Here is a 15,366-nt window from a genome sequence, read left to right as displayed (position 1 = left end):
TAGAAACACCCCCACCCCCGCTTGATCTGGGTACCCCTCTGCCCTACAACATGGCCCAGAATCCTTTCCCTTGGCGGCCAGGTAGTCCTAGGAGGAGTTTCATGGAGACAGAAAGCCTGGGCAACCCTGCCTTGGCCAAGCCAGAGCTCTGGGCTCATAGAGAACTCAGAGCTGGTGCAGGTTATGCTCATCCTAAGCAGGCGAACCCCGAGTGAGTTGTGTGGTAAATCCTCACTTGTTTTGGGCTCATGAGAAGCTGAAAATGAACAATCCATGGCAGTTGGGGGGAGCCTTGAAACCTAAAGGTCAGTGGTGGAAACTGTTACTTTTTGCACTTGCCTGACTTCACTATGGAAACCATGACAGGACTGTACGTACTGTGGTTGGTGATTGTTCAGTATAAAAGCATAGGTTACCCTGCATTAGGGACCCTTCATTCAGCCTGTGTGCCAGAGTGGCACCACGTTTGCTCAAATGCTATTGGTGTGCAATCACAGAATAATGTTCAGGCCGTTTTCCTAACCCTGCCTGCTTAATTGGGACAGCCGCTGGGCAACAAATAATTAGTTGGATATTTTGGATAATTATTTCTGTGACAGTGTCCACGCACATGCTTCTTTTCATTGTCATTGTGTATTAAATGAATTACATAACTACTGTAATATATATTAGGCAGGCAATGTGTATGCAAGAAAACACAGAACCGCCTGGACACTTAGAAAGAGACATAAAACACTATCAAATTCCACCTACTGAAGTGAGATCGCTCTCCTAGGAGTGAATCAGCAGTGTCCTAAGTCTGTTGTTCATATCTGCAGCTTGGGTACAAACTGACTGAGTACTTGATTCTTCAGCAGTTATAGCAATGCCATGTAATTTGGATGGGAAAAATTAGTAAGAACAATTATTAAAACTAGAAGCTCATATAAAATGAAAATACCTGAACATCCACCACTTAACCATATGTTTGGGCCCACAAAACATCCATTTCACAGAAGTAAACTTATGATACTCAGGGAAACCTAAAGGCACCCATTTTATCCTTTCAGTCTAAAACCAAGGGCTCAGAACGGTTGGCCCTTTCACTCCAAGTGCTTGGGGGGGTGGGGTGCGCAGAAAAAGCATTCCTGAGGCTACATGCAGGCTGCAAGCTAAAAGTTACCCGCCACTTTCCTACAATGGGGATGGCACCTTACGTTCTACACAGCCAAAATAATGAGGACATTGTAATAGACCCTTCATGACACAGGGCCAGGCTACTTGAGGGACTGTCTCTCTCCTATTGTTTCTGCCCGCCCTACCAGATCTAGTCCAGAGGGCATGCTCGGGGTCCCTTCTATGAAACAATGCCATCTTGTTGGACCCTGGAGTCGTGCCTTCTTAGTGGCAGCACCTACCCATGGAGCAGCATCCACCTGGAGATCTGGATGGCCCCAACCCTGTTAGCCTTTCACAAGGCAATGAAGACCTGGCTGTTCCCCTAGGCATTTGGAGGAGGGGGGAGATGAGCTCTGCTACAATTGATAGTAAGCGGGGCCAACAGTTTATCCTTGGGCACTGGGGGGTTATGTTGGTGGGTTGGTTTGTTTTAACCTTGTAAGCCACCCAGAGTCACTTGTGTGAGATGGGCACTATATAAATCATATCAATCAATCAAAGGCACATCCTGGAGTAAATGGCACAGCTGCTCATTCAAGAATGGTAGTACATCCAAGCTCTTCTTGGGAGATAATCACTCTTGTCCCACCGAGGTGCCCTTTAAAAAGGAAGAGATGGATATATTTGATACTCTTTTGGTTGTTTGGTTGGCTGGCGGGCTGGTGGGCTGGTTTTTAACTGTATACTGTTTAGTCATCAACTCATGAACCAACAGAGCAGATCATGTTTAGACAGGCTAATTCAGACAGATTTGGTGTGTGATTTCTGCATGTTCTCTTAACTAGAGTTCATGGCAGGTGGCAGTGCTGAACAGATGCTGGCTAAGTGGTTATACCTGCCTGCCAGAGTCTCCTTTTGCCCTCTTTAAGATCTGCTTCCATTGTCTCCCAGCGGTGCCCAAAGCAAGTTTTCTAGATTTACCAACCTTATATTCTACAGTTTCTGAAAGAAAATAGCTTGCTTGATTTCCTCCCCAAAGCACTTCTCGAAACAGCCCGATGAGTGCTGAGGTGAAATTCTTTCCCTTAAAAGTGGTTCTGTGTATTGTGAACAAGAAAAGGAACTTTGAACTATAACCAACAATATCTCCCTACTCGGTAATCTTGTCTTTGAGGATGGAATGAAAATTGCCTTGTCTTTGAGAATGGAGTGTAATTTCAGAGATTGAAATAAGAGAAGAACTCTAATCCTGCAGGCTCCCAAGGTATACTTTCCCATGAGGTTTATCTGGCTGGAGATATGGGACAAGCTCCTGGTAAAGCTGAGACTGGGTGTGTTACTGGTAGCATAGAGGCAGCAATATTAAATTATGCTCTGCAAAGAAAAGGCAGTCATCCCCAATGACCCCATAATCAATAATCAATCTATTCACCTAAGTTCTACTAATGCTGAAATTTGCAGGCTTGAAATTCCCATGAGAATACAGATCAGAAATGAGGAGAGAAGGCTGGATTGGGGGGCTTTGAAATCATATCTCCCAAGGTGTGAGGAAAATGACTATAAAACCTGTGGCCATTTGCTGGGGAGTCAAGACCTCCTCCTTGCTGAGGCAGAATCCCCAGTTCTTTATCCAACCAGTTGTTTAGGCCAATGGGGCATGTGTCATGTGGTTATTTGCTTTTCAGTGTCCTGTCATTTTCCCTTTTCATTTTGCTTACTGACTCCTACTGTAACTTTCCTGCTTCTAGCCATCCTTTCCTCTCTGCTGCTCATCCTGAATACTGAAAGTAAATATCCCTTCACAGATCCTGAATTATATACATGAAGGCCCCAATGAAATATCTGAGCTGTAGATGCCATTGGGCGAGGCAAAGTTTTTCCATCTCATCCTGAGAAGGGTTGAGGAGCCAAGATAGGCAGGGAAGGACCATTCTATTCTCTGCAGCCAATCCTACTGTCAATTTCTTTTAGGGCTTAATTGCACTCTGGGTGGGCCACTGTTTCTAGTATTCTAGGAATACGAAGGCAAAGAAACCAGCCAACCTGCATTTCAAAGAGCATAAGCCATCCCAGTCAATGAAAGAAAGGCATGAAATACTTCTGCAAGCAAATAAAATGCAGGGGGAGAAAACAAAGAAATCTCCAAGCCTTGCTTTCTCAACTGAAAGATGAACTACTGTATGCATAGATTCTGGAGCTGCAAGTAATCTTATTAAAGAAGAAGTTGTATCAAATTAAATTCTAAGCACTGTAGTCAGGAAAAAAATTCCCAAAAGGGGCTCATTTGAACCAGACACGAGAACACGCTCACAGCGAAGCATGAATTGATTTATTGATACTTACGATTAACTGGAGGCAGCAAATATTACCTAAAGCAGTTGGATGACCGAGGGGGTGGTGATGTGATGCTACCAAAGTGGATGGGCTAATTTTTTCAAGAATTGGGGTGGGGGCTTTTAGATATGTTACAGTTATCCAAAGATGTAACATGCCAGTAATATTCACTGATGCCTGAGGGCTTGGGATCTTCAAAAATTGGTTTAAGTCATGTATGTGACCTGTCGGCTAAACTATGCCTCTGATATAAAGGATGGGAAGTGAGCAACAAAGTTCTGAGCAAGTTCCTCACCCTTTTCTCCTATTACCCTTTTTTAGGTTAGGACCCTGCAATAAATTTTTTAAAAATTCCCACTGCACCTGTTTTTAAGCAGGGAAAGCAGGAATGAGGATAGGGCAGCACAACAATCTTCAAGTTGTCTGGCAAAGATTCTGTAGAGAAGTTGTGCAGAAAGTGTTTCATTTTAAAAAATAATCTGAACTCTTCAAAGTGATGTTCCCAAAATAAGACTGCAAACTAATTTTGATCCCGATTTTTGATCTGAATTTTGCATGTTCAGTAAAAAAACAAGAACCTACAGTTTGCCAGTTTGGTTATCATTACAAATTGTGCTTTTAGGAAATCTAAATTTGACAAAATGAAGGAGAAAGAGGAGGAGGGAAGGTCAAGCTATGTGCTTCTTTCTGAACTCCAAGTCAGGAATTGGGAATATGCAGAGCTGGCTCTGGGCTAAGGCCGAGTAGGCAACAGCCTAGAGGTGCCAAATTTTAAGGGGTGCCAAAATTGAAAAGACTTCAGAAAAACACAATAAAAAGGCAGAAAGCAGTAGTGACACACTCTGTGAGCCAGCACACCTGCTTGAGGGATAAATATAATTTTGCAGTGTAAATGGGGTGAAAATGTCCAAGAAAAGAAAAATTGTCCAGGGCTGAAAATCATAAGTCTAAAGCTCAAAACCTCGAAGAAAAAAGAAACAAGAAGGTGCCTTTTTGAAATTCCTAACAAAATGGAAAGATGAGCCAAACCAGAGGGGGCACCAGAACATGACTTTGCCCAGGTAGCCAAAATGTCTGGAGGCAGCCCTGGGAATATGCAGCTAACTATAAACTCACTAACACATCACAGTAAGCCATAAAGTTGTTTTGTTTTTTGCTTAGCGTAATGTGTTAATCAGGCTGCTATAAGGTATCCAGCAAACTGTGGTTTTAACATCCAGACTTGACATTGTGTCTGAACAGAACTAATAAGTTAAGAGACTTAATGGAAAGAAAGATTCCCAAATAATTTGATTCCTTTGAAGTCACTTGCACTTCCTCCAATTTTTTTCCAGAGGGACAGAGTCCCTTCAGGACAGTGCGGGATGTTGTTCAAGGACATGTAATAGGAGGGGAAGATGGTTCAATACAGGATGCAAATCTGCCAGATCTCACTGAACCTCCCCTCCTAGCAGCCCGCCATTTTAAGTGGTTCAAATGCATCTGCTGTTGGGGAACTTTCAGGGCTTCAGAGGAGACAACAATAACTTTCCCTCTGTGAATTAACTTATTTTATGAGCCAATTAAAGTATGCATACAACCTCCAAATATTTTCCACTTAGGCAGAGCCTCCCATACAAAAGGATACAAGTAATGTCTGATAAGATGGTGCTAGAAGCCATGTGCCTTACGACTTGAGAGCCATTCTATGATATGTTTCTATCTTGACCCTTATAAATGGACTGTAAATTCATTTGTGGTTTTTATTTCCTTATTTCTTCTGCATCTTACGGTTTTATAATACATTTTTAAATCCATCATCCCCAGTCTGTCCCATTCCTGCATCGCTGTGCCATTTGAAGTGATTGTAAATAAGCAGCAGATGCTCATCCACCAGATTAAAACAAACATTATGGTATCATCAGCACATGCTGTACTAGCTTGGCTGTAAGTACAATATGCTTACTAGATATTTATTACAATAGTGCTGTAAAATTTATTGTTCTCAAGAACAATCATTTCAAAGAAAGCGTGCATATTTATTGTTTTATTGTTATTCACTGTTGATTATTGTTATTTTTATTTTACTGTATTTTGAAAGCCAGCTGGAGGGAGAAGTAGCATATGTAGAGTCTACAAAGAAAAAAAATAGAAACTGTTATCCATATTTCAGTATATATTTTCTTCCTAGGGAAATTCAGGAGTCTGAGAATGTCCATCTGCATACTCTCTCCCACATTTTCTTGCTGATATCTGTAGATCTGAAAATATGACATTGCTTGGTGAAGCTCTAAAAACTTGAAGAAGATGAACACAAACTGCTCTCTATAACTAGCAAAAAAAAAAAAGTTGTAGTAATTCATGTCATATTTTCCTCCAGATTAGATAGCTTAATGTACACTGAGACTATCTTTGATATGGCAGCTACAACTGCAAGAGGTTCTCGCACCAGTCAATTGATTCATCTTACAACTAATTTCCATTACCTACACTGATTATCTATTTTTTTTCTGGGGTTCTGACCTTAACTTTTAAAACAATACAGTAGTATGGCTTGGCTTCCAATTCCCCTTCTGCCATACAGTAAATGGCCATCTGAAATAGAGCCTTTGTAGCTGTGGCACTCGATATCACAAGAAGGTCTTGTGATATCGCACCACTACTTAATGAAGACAGTTTTAGTGGTGGGGCTGGGGGGTTAGGGAGGAGATTAGAATATTGCCAAATACTCTTTCATGGTGATTTTAGCTTTTTTCCATTTAATCATAGATTGATTGACTGATTACATTCCATCAAGTCAGCACTGACTCTTAGCAATACATAGGTTAGACTTTCTCAAGGATGATTTGTCCCTAGCATCACTGTTTAGGTCTTCCAGCAGTGCATCATCACCACTGTAATCAAGTCTACCTGTCTTGCTGCTTGTCATCCTCTTTCCTTCCACCTTTCCCAGCATTATAGACTTCTCAAGAGAACTAGATCTTTAGGTATTATGTCCCAAGTATGCTAATTTAAGCCTAGTCATTCCTCCCTCAAGTGAGAACTTGATTGATTGGTTCTATGATCCATTTGTTTATTTTCTTGGCTATCCACAGTATTTGCAGGAGTCTTCTCCAACACCAAAGTTCAAAAGCATCAAAAAGCTATCTGGTTCTTTAAATTCTAACTTTTGCTTCCATAGAGTGCCACTGAGAGAATCATTGCTTGCATAATTTTGATCTTTGTAGGCACAGACATATCCTGGCATCTGAATATCTTTTACAAGTCCTTCATTACCATCCTACTGTGGAAAGAAAGCCTTGCACTTGCCAGCATGAGCTCTTCCGTTCCTTTGTTCTCTCCCCTGGGACTTTAAGGCAGCCTGAAGAGCACTGGACCACACCTGGTTTCCAATTATAAAAGGAAAGTGCTGACGGCACCAGTGTGTGGGTGTGTTTTTGAGGAAGATTTGTGGCACAGACAAGGTGATAGGAGAAGCAGATCCCAGCAGCTTTACCAGTCCAACAGAAACACTGAGAGGTGCCAGCCAGCAGCTGGCAAAGCACCTTCCTTTTCCCACCCCAGCACAGACTGAAAAACTGCCAAGTCAATGCTTCAGCAGTAGTTCAGAACAGCAGCTGACAGCAGTAGCAGCCAACTAACCTGAAGGTGGCTAAATGGTGGCTAAAGACTTTGTCATAAGCTCAGGCAGCAAAGGAGAACAGAATTGTTCACAGGACTGTTTAGGAATAAAATATATACATAGGCATAGATGTAAATATATTATAATGTAGCATATGTTTAGTGATAAGAGTTAAGGTAGAATTTAGGAAAATAAGTTTGTTAAACTTTTGTACAGTAATAAAAGCCTCCCTGGAAATAGAGGGAAGATAATCTCCCATTGGGGGCGATGGGTGGTGATACAAATTTAATAAATTAAAAAAATTAAAAAATAACAGTCTCTTTGTTGGTGGTCTGTACTATTTTGCAAAAGAACCCCCTCACACCTACCAAATGCTGGCTCTTTTACTGTTGATAGTTGACCCTAAAAGGCAGAAACTATTTCCCATTTCAATATCTTCATTGTCATTTCTAAGTCTGGTTGTTGTACTTACTGTCATAAGTTTGGTGTTCTATACAGTATTTTTAATTGTAGTCCTATTTTTTTCCCTGTGCTCCCTGACTTTCATTATTAGAGCTTGCAGTTCATTTGCATTTTCAACTATCAAAGTAATGTCATTAGCATAGCACAGGTCATTGATTTTTCTCCCTCCAGTTTTAAAACCACACTCATCTTTTTCCAATTTAGCTTCCCTCAATATATATTCAGCATGTACTGTAGGTTGAATAAATAGAGAGTATACAGCTTTGTCTCACACCTGTGCTGACTTGGAACAAGTCTGTTTTACCATGTTTTGTCCAGACTCTAGCTTTCTATCCTGTGTATTGATTTGATTTGATTTGATTTGATTTAGAAGGCCCCCAACTCCAAAATGACTGCCATTTCTCATGAAGTGAGGACAACGAGATGTCTTGGGACTCCCATTTTCCTAAGGGCATTCCACAGCTTGACATGGTCTCTAATGTTTATTTATTTATTTTCTATCCTGCCTTTATTATTTTTATAAATAACTCAAGGCAGCGAACATACCTAATACTCCTTCCTCCTCTTTTCCCCACAACCACCACCCTGTGAGGTGAGTTGTGCTGAGAGAAAGTGACTGGCCCAAGGGCACCCAGCTGGCTTTCCTGCCTAAAGTGGGACTAGAACTCTCAATCTCCTGGTTTCTAGCCCATTGCCATAACCACTAGACCAAACCAATATGAAGCATATTGACTTCTTTTTGGTATCCTTTGGCTTTTTCAAATCATCTTTGTTGTTTATTCGCTTAGTCGCTTCCAACTCTTCATGACTTCATGGACCAGCCCACGCCAGAGCTTCCTGTCAGTCGTCAACACCCCCAGCTCCCCCAGGGATGGGTCCATCACCTCTAGAATATCATCTATCCATCTTGCCCTTGGTCGGCCCCTCTTCCTTTTCCCTTCCACTCTCCCTAGCATCAGAACCTTCTCCAGGGTGTCCTGTCTTCTCATTATGTGGCCAAAGTATTTCAGTTTTGCCTTTAATATCATTCCCTCAAGTGAGCAGTCTGGCTTTATTTCCTGGAGGATGGACTGGTTTGATCTTCTTGCAGTCCAAGGTACTCTCAGCATTTTCCTCCAACACCACAGTTCAAAAGCATCGATCTTCCTTCTCTCAGCCTTCCTTATGGTCCAGCTCTCGCAGCCATATGTTACTACGGGGAACACCATTGCTTTAACTATGTGGACCTTTGTTGTCAGTGTGATGTCTCTGCTCTTAACTATTTTATCAAGATTTGTCATTGCTCTTCTCCCAAGGATTAAGCGTCTTCTGATTTCCTGACTGCAGTCAGCAACTGCAGTAATCTTCGCACCTAGAAATACAAAGTCTTTCACTGCTTCTACATTTTCTCCCTCTATTTGCCAGTTATCAATCAAGCTGGTTGCCATAATCTTGGTTTTTTTGAGGTTTAGCTGCAAGCCAGCTTTTGCACTTTCTTCTTTCACCTTCATCGTAAGGCTCCTCAGTTCCTCTTCGCTTTCAGCCATCAAAGTGGTATCATCTGCATATCTGAGATTGTTAATGTTTCTTCCAGCAATTTTAACTCCAGCCTTGGATTCCTCAAGCCCAGCATGTCACATGTTGTGTTCTGCGTACAAGTTGAATAGGTAAGGTGAGAGTATACAGCCCTGCTGTACTCCTTTCCCAATCTTAAACCAGTCCGTCGTTCCGTGGTCTGTTCTTAACTGTTGCTACTTGGTCGTTATACAGATTCTTCAGGAGGCATACAAGATGACTTGGTATCCCCATACCACTAAGAACTTGCCACAATTTGTTATGGTCCACACAGTCAAAGGCTTTAGAATAGTCAATAAAACAGAAATAGATGTTTTTCTGAAACTCCCTGGCTTTTTCCATGATCCAGCAGATATTGGCAATTTGGTCCCTAGTTCCTCTGCCTTTTCTAAACCCAGCTTGTTCCTCTGGCAATTCTCGCTCCATGAATTGCTGAAGTCTACCTTGCAGGATCTTGAGCATTACCTTACTGGCATGTGAAATGAGTGCCACTGTTCAATAGTTTGAACATTCTTTAGTGTTCCCCTTTTTTGGTATGGGGATGTAAGTTGATTTTTTCCAGTCTGATGGCCATTCTTGTGTTTTCCAAATTTGCTGGCATATTTTTCAAATCATCTAGTATACATCAAAAATAATGTCTCTTATTTCTTGAACTTTCTAAAGCCAGCTTGAGTGTCTGGCAATTCCTTTTCCATGTAGGGCTTTAATCTAATCCCTACGTAATATTGTGTTAGTACATGAAATCAAGGATATTGTATGATAGTTTGCACACTGTGTTAAGTCTCCTGTCTTTGGTATTGGTATGTAGACTGCCCTCTTCTGTCAGCAACTGTATCATTCTCCAGATTTGCTAGCATAATTTGGTTAGAACCTTTTCTGATTCTTCTTCTGTTGTTTGACATATTTCTGAAGATGTTCCATCAATTCCTACAGCCCTTCAACTTGGTAATGACCAGAGTGCTGATCTGACTTCATCTTCTAGCATTAGAAGTTCTTGTAAATAGACAGTAACTTCTAAGCCATCTAAGAAGTTGACATCTCTACTGTACAGAATTTCAGTATACTCTTTCCATCTTTGTTTAATCATCTTTGAATTGGCTATTGTCTGTCCATTAGCATACTTTAGCACACCAAGTTGAAACCTTCTCCTGAATAAGGAGATATTTTGGAAAACTTTCCTTGTTTTTCTGGGTCTGTTCATCTTTGACAAATGTTATCTTTATAAATTTTATAGAGAGATTTTAATGTTTTAATATTATAGTACTGTGTTAGCAATCACAGTTTTGTTATCCTTTATCTCCCATAAGCCTAGTGTTACTATTGAAACACTTCTTCTTTCTACCTTGTGCTAGTCTACAACCAAAATAAAGATCTGACTGACTATAGTTGATTTGATTTCTGTGTACTTCATTTGCTCATGTCCATGTTTATCAGCATAATTTTGATTGTTTGGTGTTAGCAATGAAGAAATCATTGGTTCATCAGAAACTAAGTCATCTTGCTGTTTCATTTCCTAGACCATACTGTCCAACTATATTTGCCTCATTATTTCCAATTTTGACATTCTAACCTTCAACTACAAACAGTACATCTTGCTCGCATGTTCTGAGAATTTCCCATTGAACATGGCCATAAAATTCATCAACATCTCCTTCTACATCAGTGGTTGGAATATAAACTTATATGAACATCATATTAAAAGGTTGCCCATGAAGTCCCATTTATCTCATTTAATCATTGAATTTTTATTATTATTTGGCCTTTATGGGGGTTTTTTTCTGTTTTCATTGTTTTGTAAACCTTTTGAAAACCTGAAGTTGAACTTTTGGTGATAAACTAACCACTTTGCTGAACTTGGTAAAATGCACGCAGTTATGAATCTAAGTTTCTTGGAGTATGTGGACTATATGCATTAATGCAAAGTAGTTGTTCTTTTACAGATCATTGTATATACAGCTATACAAATTACTGAAATTGATATAATTATGAGGTTTATGACTGAGATAGTATTAAGTGTTCTGTAAGACTACAAAACTGCACCATGATTGCTACTGTCTATAAAGTATATTTATTCACAGAAAGGCTGTGAGTATAAAGATTGGAAGAATTTCTCTCAATACACTGCAATTCTAGCTGAATATGTTCTTGGTTACAGGCACAGTAAAAATCTCTATCTAGAGCTGCAGCCATTAATTTCTCTGCCATTATATACTGACTATGAATCATGTAGTATGGGCTCCTGGAGGTGTTATGTATTAGCATTGTGACATTTAATTGTAACATAATGGGCATGGATAGATAGAATATATTTAAACAAAAACAAGCTCCTTCCTCTATCTATACACATACAAAAACATACCTATATTAAACTTAGTTATGTTTTCATTTAGCAAGCATTTTTAAAAATCATTTCCTGGTGTTCTTTTATTTCCCACAGGCTTTCTACAGGAAAAACTTCAGCCTAGCCCGCCAGTCAGTTTTAATGGAACTGCTTATTATATTTGGCATAAGAATGTCTTCTAGATGAACAATAACAGAGAAACGTTCATTTTTTATTTAGCTTAGGAAGTGGGTTTTGAATATACTTCAAAAGTCTGAGCATGTATTCTTACAAAAGTCATAAAATTCCAAGTGTTTCCATTTCTTAAGAAAAATGGACTCCTTCACTAATTTTTCTGGAATTCTATTCCATCTTCTTCCTTACAGTTATCAAAGTAAAAATCACAACTTTTCCTGCAGCTGCTTCAGGGCCATTATGGGAACTACCACTAGACTCCCTTACTGAAATATGCCAGTAATGGTCTCTTTTTTTTCATTTGGAATGTGCCTTTCCTGTAATTCTTATAATTGAGAAGCCAGAAAACAGCACCATATTTATAATAGCACTGCAAGAATACTGTATAATACATTCTGATACTGCTATTTTTCTACAAGAAATATCTCCCAAATTATACAATATGTCCTCCATGTTGGAAGTTCTGGCAAATCCAGCATGCCTCATTTGCATGTGAATTAACATGTAAATTAAGTTGTCCCACAATGCAACTCTGAGGAAGTTGTTTGTTGCCACTCCCACTTCCTCTTTCCCTCTTCCTTCGTCTCCACCAGAAGCAAGCACACAGATGTGTGCTGCTCTCCTCCATTCTGGGCACCATGTGGTGGGCCTGGAATTCCCCTTTCTTCCGCACAGCTCTTGGCAGCTGTAGGGCTGAGGGTTTAGGGCAAAACTAGGTATTTAGAAAGGAAAGAAGAACAAAGGAACTTCATCTTTTCCACCAATATGGATGTAACAGAAGCAACAATAAACTCAGTAAGAAATTCTTATCTTAACCTAATCTGTCTAAACGTGTGATTCTTTATGCTTGGGAGGGCTGAGTGTGTAAGATTAATAACCTGTGTTTCCCTGACATGCTCACTGAAGAAGTTATCTAAGATAATTTTCTTTTTCTGTGCCAGCTTCTCAGCTGTGTTATAAGCTCTGCTCCATTTCAGTGGTTCTAGCAGGCCACTAAATTGGCTTCACTACAATTGTAAAAACTATTGTACTATTCACCCATTCCTCTGAATGTTGAGAAGTTACAAGGAAGTAGTCATTATCCAGATTAAGATATCCTTTGGTCACAGGAAGTTTATTGGCATTTTGCAAAACAAATGTATTTATAAATGTATAAGTTGAGAATAGGTAGAGTCTCATGGGTTAAACATACCAAAAGACTTCCAAAATACATTACTTTCATATCAGAACTCTAGGGAAACTGTCAATACTTTAACATATTGTTAACTTACAGCCCAAAAGTTCACTTCTTTATATCTCTTGGTAAGCTAATTTCTGTCTGGCAGGTATCCCTTGAGAGGAATACCTGTAATATTAGATTCCTTCTGTTCCTTGAATAGTAATTTGCATTTCATCTTTAAGGCTGTAGCCCGTGATCCCCAGACAAATCAGGAGAATGCTAGGGGGAAATAGCTAATTATACTTCCATCTTCTCCCAAGTACACAGGTCCACTTCAAGGAGAAGGATCTTATCTCAATAGGTAGAACCCCATATCATTTTATTCCTCTTTTTAAAATGCTCAGATGGTTGTGTTTTGTTTCAGGAATTGTATAGTATGAGGTTCACAAACCTAAAAGACATGCTGAGGGCACTTTTTCTGGAAAAACAGAGCATCTGTTCAGGATCTTAAAAGTAGGTGGGTTGACAAGATGGTGATGGACAAAGGAAAGCCTGGCAGGCAGATGCTGTCTCCTGTACTACATCTGGTTAGCACAATTAGTTGCCACAGTTAAAAAAAAATTCTGGAACTTCTGCTGCTTGCCTCTCAGACACAGATGGAGGGTCAAATCATCATGAACACAATGCTCCCTGGGTCACTTCCAGCTATGGTTTGAGAGACAACTGGTATAACATGTTTTATAGATGGTATACAACTCAGTCAATAATTGCCAAAATAGACAAATTATATAACAATAAATGTTGGAAATGCCATGAAACAGAAGGAACAGTCCAGCATATGTGGTGGACATGTAAAAAACCCAAAAGTATTGGAAAAATATGCACAGCATTACTCAAAGAATTTTGGGAATCAAAGTCAAAATGAAACTAGGTTTTTTTAATTAGGTATAATTCCACAACCTATCAGAAAAACATACCATAATTTATTAAGATACATGCTTATGGCGGTGAGGGTAAACATTGCACAACACCAGAAGAAAGACATTACTAACTATATCAGACTGGGAACATAAACTTGGAGAATACGCAGCATGGCAAAACTGTGCGTGTATGTGTGTGTACCTCCCCATTGAAAACAAAGTATAAGTTTAAATTTAAGCAAGAATGTAAATAAATATGGAAATAAATAAAAAAATATTGCTGCGTAATATGTAATACATTTTTATGCAGTACAATAAATAAATGAAAATACCCATAGCATTACTGCTGCGCGAGCTGCAGTGGATGCCAGTTTGCTTCTGGGTCCAATTCAAGGTGTTGGTTATGACCTTTAAAGCCCTACATGGCATGGGGCCAGGTTACCTGAGGGACCGTCTCATCCCCATATCATCGAACCGTCCCACCTGATCATGCAGAGAGGGCATGCTACGGACCCCGCCGGTAAGGGAATTCCACTTGGTGGGGTCCAGGAGGTGGGCCTTCTCTGCAGTGGTGCCCACCATCTGGAACATTCTGCCCCCAGAGGTGAGGCAGGTCCCTTCGCTCCTGGCCTTCCGGAAGAACTTGAAGACCTGGTTCTGCTGCTTCACCTGGGGTGGGAGGAGCAATAGTTCTTCTTGAGGGTGGCTGGTACCATAGATCCCTCCCCAATGAATGAGATCCTCACTCCTTGGATTTTGTATTCATTTATTAGTATTTATTGGCTGTTTATATTGTAATTTATATTTTTATGGTTTTAATTGTGGATTTTATTGTAATCCGCTCAGAGTCCCCCTATTCGGGGGGAGATGGGCGGTGTTAGAAATTTGAGAAATAAATAAATAAATAAATTACTCAAAGAATTTTGGGAATCAAATATTTATTACACATTATGCAGCAAGGTAAATACAAACATTTAGATTATGGTTTCTAAAGCTTATGCCAACAGACACTGCAAATCAGTTGGAGTACAAAGAAGGGGGAAATCAGAAATTAAATATTTACCTATATTATTTTTAGGGTTTTTTTCCTTTTTTCTTTTTTAACATTTATAAAAAATAATATACTGGAGATTTTGGCATTAAATTCAGATTTATACTTTCTTTTTGATATCATAAAAATAATTTAATATATTCTGCTTGAAATGTTCACTGATGTCATACTGAGTAATAATTGCACAACCTCAATAATCTGTTTATTTCATAGACAATATCTTTTTTGAAAATACACCTTTGTTTTACATAAAATAAAAGGATTATAACAAGACTAAATAATAATAAAACAAGCACAGACTAATGTTGAGGTACTTCTTAAAAGAGGGAAATGCATATATATCTTTATGCACCTGTGGTGGTGTGTCTTCTCTTTTTTTTTTACCCTTAGTCTCCGATGGAATGCCATTAAAGGCTTGTGGAGCACTGTTCTAGAGCACAAAGTATGTGCCATACTTTGTGTGGACTCAACACTTTTCAATACTCTACCACACATCATCCATGACACTGAATAACTGTGCCAGCAATTGCTACAAAAAGTACCAACAATTACATACCCTGAAACACCATGTCTCTGGGCCACATTTCATGAAATGTCAATTGGGCTGTAGGACAGGCAGAATCTAAGCAGTCTGGTGATATACTTCTTGCTTCCCGCTACCCCCCCTCCAAA

Source organism: Candoia aspera, chromosome 1 (genome assembly GCF_035149785.1).
Source record: "Candoia aspera isolate rCanAsp1 chromosome 1, rCanAsp1.hap2, whole genome shotgun sequence".
NCBI classification, from domain to species: Eukaryota; Metazoa; Chordata; class Lepidosauria; order Squamata; family Boidae; genus Candoia; species Candoia aspera.
This window is presented reverse-complemented; position numbering follows the sequence as displayed.